The following is an 18,577-nucleotide window of genomic DNA, read 5'->3' on the forward strand; positions in this document are numbered from 1 at the left end:
GATTACTTTTAAAAGTAGATAACACATTAAGGTTAATAATATAAATTATGTAAATTGAAAACGCTAGCGCATTAAATTGTATGAGAGCGATATTGCTGTTAAATAGAAATCGATGTTAATTCATCTCGCTTCTCGACACGGTGCAAGAGAATTCGCAACGATTACGATCATCATTACGAAACAATGAACAATTCTTTGCGGTGTGTCCATTAGAAGGCAGATTAAAACAGCGACGTAAGAAGCGTAAGAAAATTACCTTTTCCCCAAACAAATAGAAAGAACCGTTAGCAGTTATAAACGGAACGCTGATCACATTAAGCGAATATTTATCTCGTGTTGCCATGGACGACGTTTCCGTCGTCGTTATTTCATCGTTATTTCCCAGTTATATCCGGCACATGGTTAAGCGAGAATTATTACGAGCGTTCCTGGTATCGGCCAGACACGATCCACAGTCGCGACGTCGTCTTTCTTTTCTTTTTTTCGATATAAACAACCAAAAATTAAGTTACGGACAGGGATTATAAGCACTTCTCGGGTAATCTTTGTTCGAGTCGGAGGAGAGAGAACGCGCGGGGAACGAATGGTACGATAAGAGTTTCACGGCTAGTTGATTTTCGCGCGTGTGTTAAAACATCGGAAGATGAATTGGAAAATTACTCCGCTTTGGGAAACGTAGCGTGCGCGTTTCAGAATTTAATTTAACCCTTAACGCTCGACAATTTTTCTTCGTTTAGGTTGCGCTATTAGTACTCCTACAGTTGCGAGCGTTGTATTTAGAAGCCCAGATCTGTGTGATATAAATTAAACATCCGCTGGTCTTGGATGTTAATATCATTATTATCATTATTTGAAGAAATCGGAACAGAAGAAATACATTTACTTCGTGGAGACTGCACCGCGAACGAATATCGATTAGATCATATAAAATCTATGTAAATTGGAAACGTACAATCATAGCACCTGTCTAATATGCCCATTATTTTTAAAGGTGAAATTTTATTTCTTGCGAGTAAAATGATTTTAGTTCGACGCGAAATTTGCACGATCTATCGGTCGGCGAAAAAAAGATATTAGCTCTGGCTCGAAAATGTACTTGGAATTCTTTTAAACACTTTAGAACGGTGTGATCAGAGACGATCGTAAAACAGATCGAAACGATTAATTATCGGCCGCGCAAGAGGCTCTCGACCATAATCCGGCCGAGTTTAAATGTCGAACGGGGGTTCCCAAATCGCGTCGGGGTGTGATTTGTGGCGAACGCTTAGAGGACGAAATTGCACCGCAGGACCAAGCAGGATCGGTTCTACGTCAGGGTGATTAGACGTTATTGATGCCCAAACGGCATTGCAGCTTCGTGGCAATGAGCATCTGAATCATTCTGCGCAACCGTACTGCTTGGAATTACCGTTAAATCCATATTCTTTCCGTTAACATAGCTGTTAACCATGTCGTAATTGACTGTAAAATTCTCTACCACCTCGTAATTGAACGGCTAAAGTCCTGATAGACAGTTTCACGCATTTTCTGTAAACGTTTTACCACTAATTAGAGTAAAATGTAAATTGCATGCAAAATAGAAATTTCACAGAGACCTCTGCTTTCCATTAAGGTTGGATGTATTTGTCTATTTTTCTGAAAGAAACGATATGTGGAAATTGAGTATTACGGTTAATTGTTCGTGCAAAGAAATTTTATGCAGCACTGGTGATTTCTTATACAACCGTACACTATATTACACAATAACATTACCATTGATATTACATAGTCGTTAATAACAATTAAAATTAATCACACTATATTAATATTACCTAATATCGCACCGTTGGAAATTACAGTTAGATTAAAAAAAGATGATCACCTAACTATTCGTATAATATTCTTCAAATATGTCTAGTAAACGCTACAAGACACTATTCGTGCATTGTAATCTGCCATTTCGAAGATATTTGTATTAAAATATGTAGGTATCTATTTACGTATCAGCGGTGAAATAGTAATCACAGTTAAATATTTTCCACGATCACCAGATGCAACATAAATATCCGCAAGACATCTACGACACTCGTTAACCAGGTAGGTGTAGCAAACAAGATTGGTTAGCGACTATATAGGGGGAACAATTAATTAAGATAAACGAGAGAAAAGTCGAACGAAGAGTAACATATAATTAATAACGACGTTAATCTGCCGCTGTAATCTTGCCGCGAGATCGATCCTCGATCTTTAATCTTTTTCCCCGAATTGTTAATTGGCGCCGATGGAGAATAAAAAATAAAGATGTAGATAAGAAGCGACGGAGAGATGGTTCGGCTGTCTTAATTACCGTCTCTTTCGCGTCTGATTCGTTTCAGATAACTATAATTATGAGTTGCCTCGTGAAAAAGCGTGCCACTACGAATTGGCGTCAAACTTTTCGTTTTTCCCGCGGACGAACGATCCAGGTGCGGAATTCACGCTTGTAACGGCGGTGTTTACGTGGTGTTACACCTTGTACTAGGGATTTTCTGATGCTTTATGCCTCGTCTAGCCCTTTGGAACAGCAGGAATCGTTGTTCCCTGATCGGCCAGCCGGGAACGATAAGGGAAACATATTTATTTCCAGGTGAACCGAGGCGAATAGCGGAGACGTGATGCGGAAACGATATCTGGATGTTCGCGGAAATAACACAGGCTTCGTATACAGTCCTCCTAGAAAGTTTATAGCCTGTCGCGATCCTACCTATCTTGCTGTATCAACCATCGTAACTTAGTTCTTCATTTATTTATGTACACAGTGTATGATAATTGAACGTAATATACTCAACGTCTTAATTCCATATCGTATATTTGTTAACGAAATTTACACGAGTTGAAAAGATAAGAAGCGAGATATTGCACGAAACATAGCAGAGTCACTGTCGCAACGTATCGAAGTACGATCTTAATTCAATTAACGTTATTAAAAGTCGTTTAACGCGTAAGATACCGCACGAATTGTTGGCGAGGTTACCGTAATTTTTCTATAGAGTGTACGGAATTTTTCATTTCGCTTGTACGTAAAGTTTTATATTCGAAGGAGGCAGTCGCGATGCCGTACATCTTTCTGATCTCCAATCGAGCCGTCGCTTAGCGGAGCGTGAAACACATTTGCTCGAATCGCGGTACCCTTAACCACGCAAGCTCTTACATACACCACCTCCTTAGGTGTGCTAAAGTAAAACTCGAGTGGAATACGTAGCCACTATTCAACCATATTCCGGGAAACATTTGCGGAATACTTTTTCCCCTATTCCCCGCGCGGATCGTCTAAAGTATTTAGGGGATCGGTGTCCCAGTCTGGTGTGTTTGTGCGTGTTTATTTCACAGCCATACTTTTCCACTCCATTTGTGCGATTCAACAACAGTAGCGCGACAGTACCGGCGATCCAGTGGGAAGCTGGTTTAACTAATTCCTTCTTTCTGAAATTTCATATTGCCTGTATTACTTTTGTCGCTTCGGGGGAATTCTGTTTAATTTATCGACGGGATCGGAAAGCAAAGTTACATCTTCGAGTTTCCTCTTTTCATACAGAAACTCCACAGCATCTTCTTTCCCATAAAAAGTTTAGATTTATTAATAGTTACCGAATCGGACACTAATTGGACGAGAGAGCGCAGCTGCTGATAAAAGGTAACATTCTATGTAACAGCTCGCCTCGTCCCTAACTTCTTTAAGCTTCAGACGTGACGTCCGTTCAGCTCTCCATGGAACAATTAGTCAAATTAAGCCGATCTATAAATAAAATGGTTCAAGTGCCAATTATAATTCGCATCCAGTTATATCGCGCAACAAATCTACACACAATAGGTACGCGCCATCTATTTGACGCAACGATCTAGCAATCATCGGTTGGAGCGGTGTTCGAATTGAAGCCTATTGACTGAATCCAATCGTATAATCCCAACATCAGCGCAGCCATTCGAGCTTTCCAAATATGACTCAGCACCGGAGCTAGCCAAAATTACACACTGAGCACCAATAACCATCGATGGAACACCTCGGCTCCAGCTAACTTAGGATATACCAATTGAAACCTGCTTGTAACGGCCGACCTACCAATTTCCCTTACCCTCGGCCCAATCTATGAACTCTTCGAACACGTCCTAGACATCGCCAAACAGTCAGCCCTTGCTCTTCGAGGCGGCTACAGGGTGAAAAACGAATTGAAGGCGGAGAAACGTCGGAGGATCGAGGATCTTCTCGCGACTCGGGACATTTTTATTCAGCAGAAAAGATTGCAGCGCATCCGGCGGAGGCACCGCGGCCAAAGAGATACATAGAACTAGCACGAGTGGAATTGAGCGGCGGATAATTGTTTCGAACAATCCCGGGCGACGCTTTTCGTCGGTTTCCATGGCGACTTGCGCCAGGCGAACGTTCGCTACGTCGGTTGGCAATCGAAGCACACCAACAGTGGGGAGTTTACCCCTCTCTCTAGGGAAATTCTGGTGGGGGCAGAGGACGACGGAGGCGTAGGCGGGGCAAAAGTTGGACGAAGAAGTCGCGTTCGCTGGAAACGCCTCTTCCGCCCGCGTGCCGTTGGTTTCCCTTCGCCGCGTCCTCCACGCTGCAGGGGCCCGAAGCCTCCGCGAAATCGTTTCGTTTTTATTATCGCTCTTAAAACAGTCGAGCCACGACGTCGGCAGGGCACATCGATCCACATTAGCTCCTAATTTCACGTTATTACCCCCACCAGAGGCGAAGCGTAGCGCGCGACCCGCGCCGAGCCCGGGACCCTTGATTTTTCAGTTTTACCACCTTCCGCTTTAGATCCGCTCGAGTCTACCAAATTAACCGGCTGCCCCGTTCCCGCGCGCGCGATCACTCGCTCTCTCTCTCTCTCCCTTTCTCTCTTGCTTTTTCAATCGCTTCGCTCGGCGGCATGACGATTAGCAGCTGCGAAAAGGGACATTCGATATTCTCGTTGGATGGTTTGATGGAAGCTGTGGGGTTGGTGTTGTTCTATGTTAAGTATATTCAGAGTGGATAATAGACGGTATATGATACAAAATGTAGGAAATTATCTTGACTCTGATGTTCAGTGTGATACAAGTAAATCCAGTGTGTAGTTTGTCAGAATTAATTCCGACTGCTCTTATCGTAAGTTGAGGTTGCACAGTACGCGTGTATAATAAGAAAAAGGAAAAAGAAATGCCAGTGGAGATTATTTTAAACGAAATGTTTGGAATAGTAAAAGTATAGTAAAAAATTCTTGGAATTAATTTGAATCGTTTGATGTCGAACGAAGTCAACTTTCCAAGCGAACGGGATTGAGGCCGTACTGGTTAGACAATCGATTTATAGAGTTTCTGGTATTTGTACGCGGTGACAGGCATTTGAGAGATTTTTGCGAAGTCTTATATCGATTAATACCGAACATTTTCCTTCATTAGAAATTTAAAAAAACACTGTCATTTATATAAAACAGTATATTATGACTCGTATATCCCAGCATTGAACGCCTAGTACAAAGTGGCATAGACAAAACATCCGCAATCAGTTCTACTCGCAGATTTCTCTGTTACAGTTATCGGTACTGTTCATCTCGATTAATCAGAACCTGAATAGCCTTCGTAATATTTTCGATACGGTGCAACGTTGAATATTCGAAACTGAAGGCTGGATAATCGAGTGATGAGGTGTTATCAGCCGGTAGCTCGATCTATCTCTTATCCTCGTTCGTTTCACAGTGTTGTTTTATCTGTCGTTTCATTCTACAGCTTCTCTATCATACTCGACTTGTCCTACCCCTAAACTAAATACTGGTTTCCATCGGACTAGCGTCTACGCTCGAACGTAACGCGTAAAAGAGAAAGAGAAACGTGCAACAACGATTTATCACGTCAGCCTATTTTACTCATACAGTTGGAAGAAACTTTGCTCGATTCATCGGACAAAAGTCTTACGACCCCTTCTCCGTTTTAGCGCTCGCTTCCAGCCTGATGATTTCCTCGATACACTGTGTTACATTTACGATGACTCCACATGTATTTCTGTCCAGTTGTACACGGTTTTGTCGACTCGTTCAATCTACGATTCCATTTCCGCCTCTTTCATCGACTTCGATCGTTCCGATCAAAACGAGCTGTACGATTAGATTAACGCTCATAGTATGGGGCAGCGACGAAAAATGCAACCAGGGAGCAATCGTTGGATGGATGAATAATCAAGGTGCAATCGGATTTCTCGTGGTTGCGATCAAAATAGAAGGCACGTCCTGCGCGAATCTATCGTGCGATGTCTTCGCGCTATCAATGATGCCATCGTCTATGGGAGCTCTGATAGGATGAAACATACGGGGACTCGATTACACGCGCATGTGCCAGTAGGCATATATCGACATTTATTGCCTAGCACGGTGGTCGATAATAGGACACGTGATGCTTGGTTATCAGTTTACCTCGAAAACTGGTAAATTCGCCTCTTGTAATCGGCTCGATTAACGCAACAGATATAAATAATATTCTCGAATTCCACTCGATATCGTTTCAAATATTTTCCAATGTAGTAGGCAATATAATTAACACCGTGATGCAATCGCAAATGACGAACTATTAGATATTTCTATATTTTCATATCTTCGAAGTTTGCGGAACGTTAAGAAAAATATGTGCTACCCTCAAACAAACCGAACAGTTATGTTATATTAACAGTAGTACCCTCGGACATAGTCCAGGAAAATATGTTTCTCAATTTTTGTACTCGTTCAAAGTCGTTTCTATCGAAAACGTACGAGATGTCCGAATCCATTGACGTGCACACGCGATGGTGTTTGTTGCTCGCGAAACAGAACAAATAGTGGAAGATAATTAATTTACGTGGACAAAGCCAGTAACACGTTCGGCGCATGCAATCTACGAGCGAGGAGACTGTTCCTCACGCGATATCCAGTGATATTCGTACGAAACGCAGCGTACATGTTGACTGGTCTTAATAACCCTCCTCCGGTTTCCTCGGTTGTCGTGTTTCGTCGTAGGTGTATCGACTCTGCCCACGCTTGATACTCCTTCTCTATATCTTTTGATTTATTGAAATTAATCAGCATACTGTTTTAGCTTTAAAATACCTTCATTTCACTCTTAACTTATCATACGAAACTTCTACTGAAAATCAAGTAAAATAAGAATAATCACTGTTTCAAGTTGCTTTTAAGTGTGTGGTAGGTTGATAACGTACGAAATGTCCATTTAGACACTACGAATTATTCATGTAGAAACGAGCATGGAGAAATATATTGTTTATGAGCAATCTGATTTATATGGAATCGAATTTCAATTCGTACCTTTTGGTTTTACGTATCTTTTGTTGGAAACCATTCAGTGCAAATACTCAAGAAATTCGGCTGATTTATATTTCTGAGTTTTTTCTAATTCTTCAATCGAACCTGTATGTAATGAAATTTTTGAAGTGTTGAAATTTTTCACTTTGAAATTTCATAGCTCCTCAATCGCAAAGTGTATGTGATGTTCATACAGTTTCTGACAAAGGTGACACTACGTAATTAACTATTCGTCGTTGTCAGTTTTAATTTTATGCAATTGAAATTTGCGTTACTTTTTGAAAGTAGTATTAACACTAATCCAAAAAGGTGGACATTTCATACGTTACGACCTAGTGGAACAATTCACGAGTAACACCATATGTTTCATTTTCAGATATTATCAGCACAAGAAAAAGGCGTATTCGTCGAAAATACATGGAAAATTGATCGGACGAAATTACACAGATAATAATGAGGATGCAATTAAAACGCTGCACGCGGGGCGCATGTGTCAAAGTTGGCGCGAAAAGTGGGACGTGTTTCTCGTGTTCCTGCGGAGAAACAGCTGTCTCTATTCCGCGGCGAATCCCTTGGCAGCAGGAAAATTAGGTACGGATTCCTCTAGTCTCGATCGGAGATGCCCGTCACGAATTAGCATTTATATCACCGTGGTACCGTGCAACGAGGTGGAAATGGAATATCCAGAACGCCGTGATAGAGACTCGCCCGGTCTTCCTGCCACGAATTAATATGTCCGTGTCTCCTCCAGCTGGAATCGATCGTCTTGTAACAGGTAATTATGCCGATGTTAATTAACGCGACTTTTAATCGCCCACGGATGTTTCGTTCTCATGTTATCTTCCACGAACAGGCTAAATATTCTTTTAGAGAATTTTTACTACTACTTTTACTATCCTCATTTTGATATCGCGTTCGTTCGGCTCATTGTCAAGTTATTTTATAAACAATGTCGTCTTTCGTTTTATTTACGGTATAATTGAACAGTAATTACCAAACTTTACAGTTAACAATTAGAATAATCGAAAATAGCGTTATCTGATACAGGAAGCAACACTCAATAAGATAAAAAAGTATAATTGAGAATCGTTATTTCGTTCGTTATATTTTTCAAACTTGGCATTGATTTTCATTCAGTTTGATTACTTACTGAAAAACTATAGACAAAGAACTCGAAAAGGCAGTAGATGAATACCTATTTCTGGAGTCTGCTTAAAATCTCTTACAAACGTTGAATCACTCTAAAAGACACTCTATTCGTCTTTCTATTCGCCCGAGTGGTCGTCAAAGCACAAGTATGAAAACATGGTGGCGCGGTTAAGAGTGATCGATTTCGTGTCGCCAATAAACGCGTATCATCCTCGTGGGGGTTCGGGAATCGAATAACACGCCGTATGTCGTAAGAGCTGCTTGCCTTTACCCGTGGTAGACAGCGCGCAAGAAAAATGAATCGTTAATTACGCGCACGTATCGCGCATCAGAATGCTTACGTAAAACCGTTAAAACACAACGTAGATCAGAATTTGCGTAACATGATTGATGAGGATTGTCTTTCTAATTAACGTCGAGGCAACGCTTTCCTAGTCGCTTTTCTCCCTACACGTTCGTCTCTGTTTTCTCCGAACCCTCACGATCGAACTCTCGGTTCTTGTAGCACTCTCGCAATTCCTTTTCAGCGACAAACATCGTTCTTTCAACTACCATAGCTATTACCGATAATAATTTAATAAAACTTTCTCTGAATACTACGATCTTCAGCTGGCTAAGGTGCGCGGGTATCATTTTCATATTTTTTACGATTATTGCGACGCGAGACAATAGGTACAAGGGGCAATAAATTGTTAATTTGGTTCTTGGTACTTTCCAATTACCTTTCGAAATTGACTTATTAAAATTAGTACTTAATCTTTGACTACTGAACGATATCAGACGTAGAAAATTGATGACGCGCCAATTACAAATTATATCAATAAACTCTGTTACCGAAGTATTATATCACGTATTAATTTAGAATTTCTCGGAACATGTCAATGTCCCGAAACAAAAATCAAGTTTCCTGTGTTCGAACTCGCACGTTGTAAAATTCCCTATGAAAATCCTTGCGGTAGAATATTGTCAAGCTCGTTGTCCTCTTTGGTCATCGTTATTTGCTAATTCGCTATTAGGATGTTTACGTTGGATTGCGCGTAGATTTGAAGAAAGCACGTGGAACAATGAGTTTGTAAGAGCGGGTCACGAAACGTCCCCGTGGTGGCTCGTCAAAGAGGGACACGTCAGCAGTACACCGGGCGAGTCCCCTTTTTCGGTCCTGTGGGATGAACACGGATGAAAGATAGATGGAAACGATAAGGAGAACGTTTTTGATCGGCCGCCACGTCGCGTTAAGAGATGAGCACGATGATCAGACACGTTAATTACGCGATTCCCTCGTTCGGACCGATCCTATATGACGACAGAAGCTTTGTTAGGGGTGATTTGTCACGACCCGATGCCGTTTACGTGGATGCTATAAGTTGCTTGGCAACTGATCAAAATACGATTGTAAGAACGTGGGTGGAATCGTTGGACAGGAACGTGGACAGACTCTACAGGAGTTTAAACGTTCGATTGTATTTTTGTCGGAGATAATTGAATTATAATGTATACAAACTTGTCATATAGATTTCTGATTTCGAAATTTTTTTTTGTTTCTGATGTTTACGCTTTGTCGTAACTCTGCAAAGTATTTACTGCTTTTTGACTCGTCCCTCGAAATTCTAAACCAAATGTCTTAAAAAGTACAATTGAGCCAAACACACGGTACAGCTTCGAAGCTTACGAGCGTTTACAATACGATCAGTATTTCACACGTTTGCCTGAGAAATCGACTAGACCTTTCTACTATCTGACTTTTCTTCACACATAATCCTTTACCGAGTCTCACGCCAAATTATCTTACTTTCCACCATCGAATCACAATTACTCACCGCTAATACGCAAAAAATGAGGCATTATTTCATCGGCGATCTACGCGCACGGTAATCACGTTGAATTTCCAGCGCGAAAAGCGAGGCATCGCAATCGCAGATGAGCGCCTAGCCTGGTTCGAACGAATCCATGACTCACTGCTCACGGCTGTGGCAAACGGGAAGATCGTGCCGGTAATACTTTCAGCGTTGGCCGGCTCGCCTCTCGTTTCCTTTTTTCCTCGCCTGCGTGGTCCCCTTCCAACGCCGTGGACTTCCTCCTGTCCGGGCGTCCGCTTTTCATTATCACCCAGCACGGGATCGCGCGCGTTCTCTCCTCTTGAGTGAGACATAACCACCCGAGAACGGGCCGGGGCACCTAACAAGACGTACAAAATAAATTGAGAGACGCGAGATTAATGAAACGCCCGTAGGCGGCGGAGGGCTCGAAAGGAACGCGGCTAAAAAACCGCTTCGAAACGAGAGAGATCGAGTGCTACCTGGCTCACGGGAAACGAAAGAGAACGGAGAATCTCGTCGCGGAATTATTGCGTGGCTGAACACCGATCACGAACCGAGTCTACTCGACTGGTTAGTCTAATTTACTCGTTTTTAATTAGTCTCCGCTTATCGTGATCGCGATCGCCCTCTTTTTTCGCCGGCTTTACACTTTTTTCCTCTCGCTATCTCTTCTTTTTTTTTCTTTTTCTTTAAATTCTGGTTTAAGAAAAAAAGAGATTGCGACAAGTAGCAGGTAGCTGGTTCGACACCTTCGTAACGTGTTCGCGGAAATTTACTCACGGCAGAAAATTTAATAAGATTGATATTGATGTAATGAGGTATCGATCACGAAAGAGGTTATTATAGGATAAGTATCGAGGAGAGGTGTTGATTCAGTAAAAGGAGAAAACCTTGGCGGGCGTCGTGAGCAACTGATCAGGAATGTTTTTCATGAATAAGCAAGTGGACGTGGTTTGAGAAGAGTGATTTATGTGTGGAAATGTTCGGGAGGTTTGTAGTTCCTGGTGATACAAAGGCTTCGGTAGCTAATTGGTGTAAGGTATTCTATTTGATTAACTCTTGATTATCGTCGTTGATTATCTAGGTAGGCTATCTTGATTCTCATCGAGCCTGCTTTTTATCTGACTTGTAATTCCAGATCTCTGTCATTCTTCAACACTAACGTTCATTTTTTACCTTAACAGCATGCGAGTAATTGGATATTAATCATATTCCTTGAGCAATTAAATTATGAAACATTAATGATTTCCTTGATTCGAATAATTTTTAATATGTTTTCAATTCCTTTCTGAATATTGATTATTTCGCTCGAGCAATTCAATTATGGAACTCCATATTTTCCATTATTTTGCTATTCCTAATCATTCGATTGGCGAATTTCTCCAATTCTCTTCTCAGTGTCGATCTTCTCCGTGAAAATGTCGAAAGAAGATGCTGCAATTTTCTGGAACCTAATAATTCCTAATGTATTTCCACATTCTTTTTTCTTTCGCTATCCAAATCAAACGCTTTCGCGAATTTCTTCCAATCTAATCGTTCCCGACATTCCCCCAATTTTCCTCGTTTTCCGGAACTTTCGCGCGGTCGGTGGAAACGCGAAAAAATCATTCATATTCATCGATGATTGTTTCGCGTGACGTTTTTTCCAAAAGCAATTCCGCTCTTCAATGAACGAACGCCCGGGTTGTCCCGCGATCAAATGGAAAAGCCAAAATACCGGCCCCGGAAACCCAATCTACGAGACCGTCACACCAGCCACGGTGGAGAGCTCGTTAAAAAATCATCACCGAATTAAATCGAGTTGCCTTTTCACCATGTAAACAACCACCCTTCGCATATAGATTTCGAAAGGGGGATACGGAGAGAGAGAGAGAGAGAGAGAGAGAGAGAGAGAGAGAGAGAGGGAGGGAGAGAGAGAGAGAGAAAAGGGAGGCTCGACTTTCGGGACAGTGGCAGGCCGACCCTCGATAATAGATGGCACCCCTGGGTACCGCAAATGAACCACGAAATGCTGCCGGTGCGCAGGACCAACCTGTCATAGGTCCTGCCGAGACGCTGCACCATCTGTTCACCGCTGTGCGTGCGGATGCAACGATGCACTTGGAGAGATAACGCGAAATTCGAGGCTGCGGCTGACACGTACGCTTCACGGCCGTGTTTAATGTCGTTTCGTGCGATCGCTTATGATGGACGAGGCGATGAAGGGTGAATCGTCGGGGGTTGACCGATTAGGAACACGCCAAATGCCAGACACTCGACAAATGTCGCCGTTTTGTCCACCAGATTTCGTTCGCTTTTTAATCGACCTCGTCGAATCGCGATGGGGGTTGATATAAGACATGGTTAGATAGCATCGTTCGAGTTACCTGCGCTTCGATATTTTTATATTTCATTTCGAATCTTGCACGGAATAATCAAACTTGTACAATTTAACCACGAGACACCATTAAATTTAGTACTATTTATATAGTAACGATAGAACGTGAAATTATCGCACACTTTAAGCCCAGTGAGAAAAAATATTAGCACTGAGTAAACGATTGCGCGAGACAATGGAGGCATTATTGGAATTAGGACGATTCGCCAGATTTTGTAGCCAATCATAAAACATAGAGATTATTATATTCGAAAGATACAACTTTAAAATTTTGCGATCTTTGATCGTGAAGTCTTTTCATTGCACGCTGTATCGTAACGAACAATGTCGCGATCGCGATATAGGAGGGTGGCATTGTGTATAAGGGATTGGCGGTTGTAAAAGCGCCAAATGGCGGTGGTGTGTAAGCGGGGCCGCGGATAATCGAGCGTGAAATTTGAAAATTTTCATTATTGCTGAACGCGCACGCGGACCTTTCGGTTGGCTGAGCGCGGAATGGAATTTCGAACTTTGTGTAATGTGCCTCTGAAGAGTGGTTAATACGTGTGACACGTTTAAACACGCCGCCGCCGCGCCAGTTGCCACGTTTGATCGGTTTTAACGATGATACGTTGTTGGTTCCTGAAGCTGTTAACGTGCACGAAGAATAATTTCTAGTGTTAAATGAATCCGATGTGCAATTACTGGAAATATCTATCATAATGTAGGCGAAGATATTGGATAGATATCGAGAAAATTTCTATAGTATCGATATTAATCTCTCAAGGGATAACAGTACACGAGTGGACGTTTGATCTTTTTTTAACTTAATGACCATGTAAATGTACGTTATCTTTCTTAAGGACTTCGATATATTTTCCAAGCTACTATCTGTCTCAATCGCTGTTTTATAATTGAGAATTTATTTCCTTGGCAATGTCGTAATTTGCATTTTAACAAAGAACAGATAAATAATGAGGGCTCCGCAGAAGGGACGAAGATTTCGAAAGCGGATCGTTTAATCGCTTTTACCACTCATTAGGCTTCCGCGGCACTTATGTCCCAAGTATTACAAACGCGATGTTTTAACAGAAAAATAATGCCATCCAATTACAACGGCGTCCCAATTAAGTCGCCCTATAATTTTCGCGCCGCGGTACTATTCGCGCTTGGCATACCTTTTTGTTTGAACAAACAATTCATCAAGAGCTGGCGGCGCGACGCGAAATTTGTCGCTTTTAAAAATAATTGCAAAAACGCGTGTTCAGGAGCGAGCGAAGTCGTTTTCGGGGCCATTATGTCACGTCCGCATAATTAACGTTCCTTCCTCGCAATTTTCTGCACGCCCGATTACACGACCGGCCTGGCTAATTACAATTTTCGCCGGGTAATTTAAATTATTTCAACGTTAACGTCTAAACGCCGGCCAGAACCATTGAAAAAGCAGCCGTTGGACCGTGCTCGCCAAAAATCCGCATCGTAAATCCTCCAACGCGCTGCCAATCAACTTGATGGAGAATCGCTGTTTTTTGTTTATTCGTTGTCCCGAAACAGTACATTGTTAGCCTGAATGTGTGCTACCCCCGGTGCACGCTCCACGGATGTCGAGGGTTTCGCGGAGCGTGGGAGTGGGGGGTAGCACCTTCCCCCTTTTCCGTCGTTAGCTAGCGTTAAATTAGAACTGTCATGGCGGGCCGAAGTGGAACAGGGATGAGGCCACAGCAAGAGAAAGAGGCACGAAGGAAGAGAAAACCGTGCTTTCGAATATTTAAACCGACCACCCTCGAAAAACGTTCAAGTGGCTCGTTTCACCGGAAGTTTCCTCGTTAAAGGATTTTTCCTGGTGCTTTCGACGCGCTTCGGCTAAGGAAGACTTTCCAAGTCGATGAACTATGGATAGCGATGGCCAATCGTCGACCAACTTTCCAATGAAAAATTCATCCGCCCACGCAGACCCACAATTTTAGTATCTCTGCGAGTTTCCACAAACCGTTGCCCTCGGCAATTAAGCAGAGTTTTGCTTGGAGAGTGATCTTTGGCGAATCGTAAGGAAGGTTTCGTTTGGAGATTCATTAATGTGACTTTTCTTGTAACAGATTCTAGTGATAAATTTATTATTTCGTTATTTTCAGCACACTTATGATACCCATATCTTTGACATACCATAGAATCGCGGTTTTTACATCATTTACAGAATTTTCCAAAATACCGTAACTCCAGTTTTCCAATTTGCAGAAAGTATGAGAAGATCCAAAGTTATCCAAAACTTAGAATCTCAGCGAAACTTTAAATTTGAAAGATCTAGATTTCGTAGAAAATCTATAACTTACAACTCCTGAAACTTGGAAATCCAAAATCCTGCATTTCCCGAAAAACCTAGAAACTGTAATTTCTAAAGTGCCTAAGGTCAAGAAAACTAATCAAGACCATGCGGCTCTACTTTACCTATCAAGAACTACTCTCAACCGCGAACCTACAAATTTCGATTTCCTTCGCTCGGTACAGAATGGTTCGGAAGGGGTTGGTCAGAGTTCCGCGCGTTTCACGGCGCATACGACAGCCGGGGTTTTCGAAAATTCCGATAAAATATCGGCGCGTCATCGATACCGTGGTCGAGGAACGCGGGTACACGGGGACGTGCAGATACAGACCGCTGATGCATTTTCGTCATAAATAACGGGCGCCGCGGCGAATAAATAAATGCCCGCTGCGTGATCACCGTAACTCACAATTATGGCGGGCCGGTTTTCACGGTGCCGATATGCAACCGTGCACAATACACGCCGCTCGCCCGTCACTTTTAATTTCGCGGCCGGCCCGTTTGACACGTTTTGATTTGCGATTTATGACCACGTTCGATATCCCCCGGGAGACCGCCCTCCAACCCCCTTGGCTCGCACCCTTTGCCCGTCCCGCCCCCGCCCAATGATTTGTGCCTCTTTCTCCGTGACTTTTTTTTTGAGTTATAGATACTTTTATCACTATCTGTGCTCACCTATGCTGTCTGCCGGAATATACGCCGGGTGAATAATAATTCGTGGATTTTTAAGGCTCGCAGATGCAAAATGCTGTTCGTTGTTCGCTTCTTGAAAAATGGATTCTGTCCGGCAATTTAATGCCACGCAATTAGGAGGAATATTTGTGACAGATTTCGTTTGCATTGAGAACAAAATTCCGATATTTGAGATTATCGTTGTTATATGTGGAATTGTGTATACTGATTTTAACTAAATACGTTGGAACATTTCGCTTGTAATTTCAAATGTATCATCCATTAGCGTTCGTTGTTCATTTCTTCAAACACGGATTCTGTCGGGCTATTTAATGCAACGCAATTGGAACAGAAACTCGTGATAAATTTCGCTTCTGTTATTGTACTACTAAATAAAAATGATTTTTGTGCAAATTCTATCCATCCGAGATAATTCGATTACTATCGATATCATCGCAAATTTTAATTAAACAAATTAGGATACTCCTTTCCTAATTCTCGATGAATCCTCGAAACGTGTTTACTCACGACAAACAGTTTGGTGGAAAGCATAGTTAAAACAGTGCAAAGCGGAACAACTTCCTATGAACGCTTAACCAGATTAATCCCAGGATGACAGACACTGGTCTGGGAGGAGCGGTTCTTCCACGAAGTAGAACGTCGAAGTACGAAAGAGGATGGGGGTGGTGGTGGCACGAGGTCGACGATAGGGGTAAATGCCAGGGGGTAGAAAGTGTTGCAGGCGTACAGGTGCCACCAGGGTGCCGTTACTTTGCCGTGCAGAGCGGCGGAAAATTGTTTACTGGATTGTTTAAACGAAATTTACTAAAGCTTACTGATTTTATATCACGGCAACGGAGCCCCGGGGAGCCACCCCGGATTATACATTAACGAAGTTAGCTGCGGAATAGGGGCGTAGAGAAGGCGAGAGCAAGAGAGAAAGAGAAGAGAGAGGACGAGCTCTCAGCTAGTTGGGAATTAGCTTTTCACTATAATCGTCCTGTTATAAAGTCGCAGTTAGCGGCAACTGTAAAGAGTAAACGCGAAAAAACGACGGTGGTGAAATTGGTCGGAATACAAAACTGCAAAAGAGTGCGGTGCACCACCCGATGAAGTATTTTTAGTAACTCCTATCCACGGAATTCGCGAAATAGCGCGGTATATTAAAGATACGTTTCCTTGGAATACTACTCCTCTTCGTTGCAGCTTGGTTGTTTCATGGTACTGAAACTCCGTGCACTCGAAATGGAAATGTGGTTAAGCGGATGTTTTAAAATATGAAACGCATGAAGATTTAGAAGATAGCCGGTTCTTCCATTAAGAATAAAGGATTCAAAGTACCATAAAGAACAATGTAAGACAAGAAAAAGAGATTCTGCGGTAAAGACACGGTACTTCTATCCTTGGAACACGATCTGAGCATTTTTCTTGAAACATTTGCAACACGTGTCCTGTTTTTAAGATCGGTTGGGATTCCTCTGCCCTTTCAAGATCATGCCTTTGGTGCCTGAAACGATTTTCAGCTTTTTCGCTCGGAATTCGAAGAATTTTTGAAATTTTGCATCTCACAGAAGCTGTAACGACGTTGGCCACGCTAGTCACGAAAATAGAAAAAGAAAGAGAATTTCAGAGGGTCTAGTGTCGATGAGCAGGAAGTTTGAAGAATATTTATGGGGGTTCCATATGCCGTGGCGCGAATCGCCACCGAAAACGGACCGATAGACCCATCTGGTCGAAGTGGCGATCGTAATGTCCCGTCGGTTATCACCTATAATTTGAGGTAATATATTATCTGGTAATTCACTGCTCATTGGTATAAGATGTAATTATGAGCGTAACAGGCGCATCCCTCGTGAGCACGTTTCACGTTCGCCACATGTTTTGTGGATGATCAGCGGCGACTCTCGATCGGCAATTTTTGATTTCGATCTCGCTATGCCTAAATCATTTAAGATGAGGCCACCTTACGATCGATATAACTTAATCCGGCAGGTGAACCTCCACCACTCTTTTATTCTCTATATTCTCCTTTTGGCATCAGCTTTGTTATATTATTTTTTCCATAGACTGTTCAATATTGAAGTCATGGTAAAGTTTGATAAGTTGACAAAAATAGAAAAGCAGTGAGAATTAACGTTAATGTTTCATAGTTATCGAAACCTTCTTTCAATGTTTCATCAAATCAAACATAAAATTGTAATAAAAGCTTCCCTCTAAATTCACACGTAAGTTCAGAAATCGTACTGATAAATTTCATATCTCAAAAGTAAAGAAACATAAAGAAAAATATAAAAAGTGTACGAGAAACAAATCTTCGTTTCGATTCCATCTCTTTAGACGTGCTGGGAAGAATATGAATCTCCATAAACAACCACAGTCCAGTAATTTCGAGGCTTATAGAAATTGAAGTTGAGAAATATTTCTTTCTTGTTTCTTGAGAAATTTGAAAAGAGACAATTAGCTTCGGGGTTAAATACCTGCCTCCCTTTGGCCGGCACCGAGATAGATTAGACTCGTAATAAAGTGCTGGGGGTGTAGTCACGTTGGAAACGGTCCACGAGGGAGCCACTAAGGCACCGCTCGTTGGAAACTGGTCTGAAACAGATTTAAACTCGTTTCCTCGGGGCTGCCGCGAAAGTTTCTCGCGTTTTAATTAGCCGACCGAGCACCGCCGTAGAATCCGCACTCTGAGCGTTTGAGGAAATTTTAAATAATCTTCCATCCTCTTCGATTTACAACCGGTTCAAGGCCAACAAACGACGAAGTGGAAATAACGATATTCATTTTCTTTTTTTCATTTTAGAAGTCGATCGAACTTTCTGACAAGGGTCTTCCCCCTTTTTTTAAATTAAAAATAATCCTTATATATTTATGCGATACGAATGGGTGATCGGTCGTCCATGTTCCTGTTGAAGCAAAATACACAAAAATTTAACTCGTTCTTGCAATATATAAGAATTTT

At 42.0% G+C, this 18,577-nt stretch overlaps 1 protein-coding gene across 1 annotated transcript in view; it reads left to right on the plus strand.

Annotated features, from left to right (window-relative positions):
- The first annotated feature begins 7,683 nt into the window (after positions 1-7,683).
- LOC117160855 (uncharacterized) overlaps positions 7,684-18,577 on the plus strand; it is a 101,556-nt gene continuing 90,662 nt past the window's right edge. Inside the window, exon 1 of the mRNA XM_033341897.2 lies at positions 7,684-8,076. The gene's annotated coding sequence lies outside the window, so the exon portion shown is untranslated. The remainder of the gene's footprint in view (positions 8,077-18,577) is intronic.

The sequence above is a fragment of the Bombus vancouverensis genome, chromosome 12, assembly GCF_051014615.1.
Source record: "Bombus vancouverensis nearcticus chromosome 12, iyBomVanc1_principal, whole genome shotgun sequence".
Classification (NCBI taxonomy): Eukaryota; Metazoa; Arthropoda; class Insecta; order Hymenoptera; family Apidae; genus Bombus; species Bombus vancouverensis.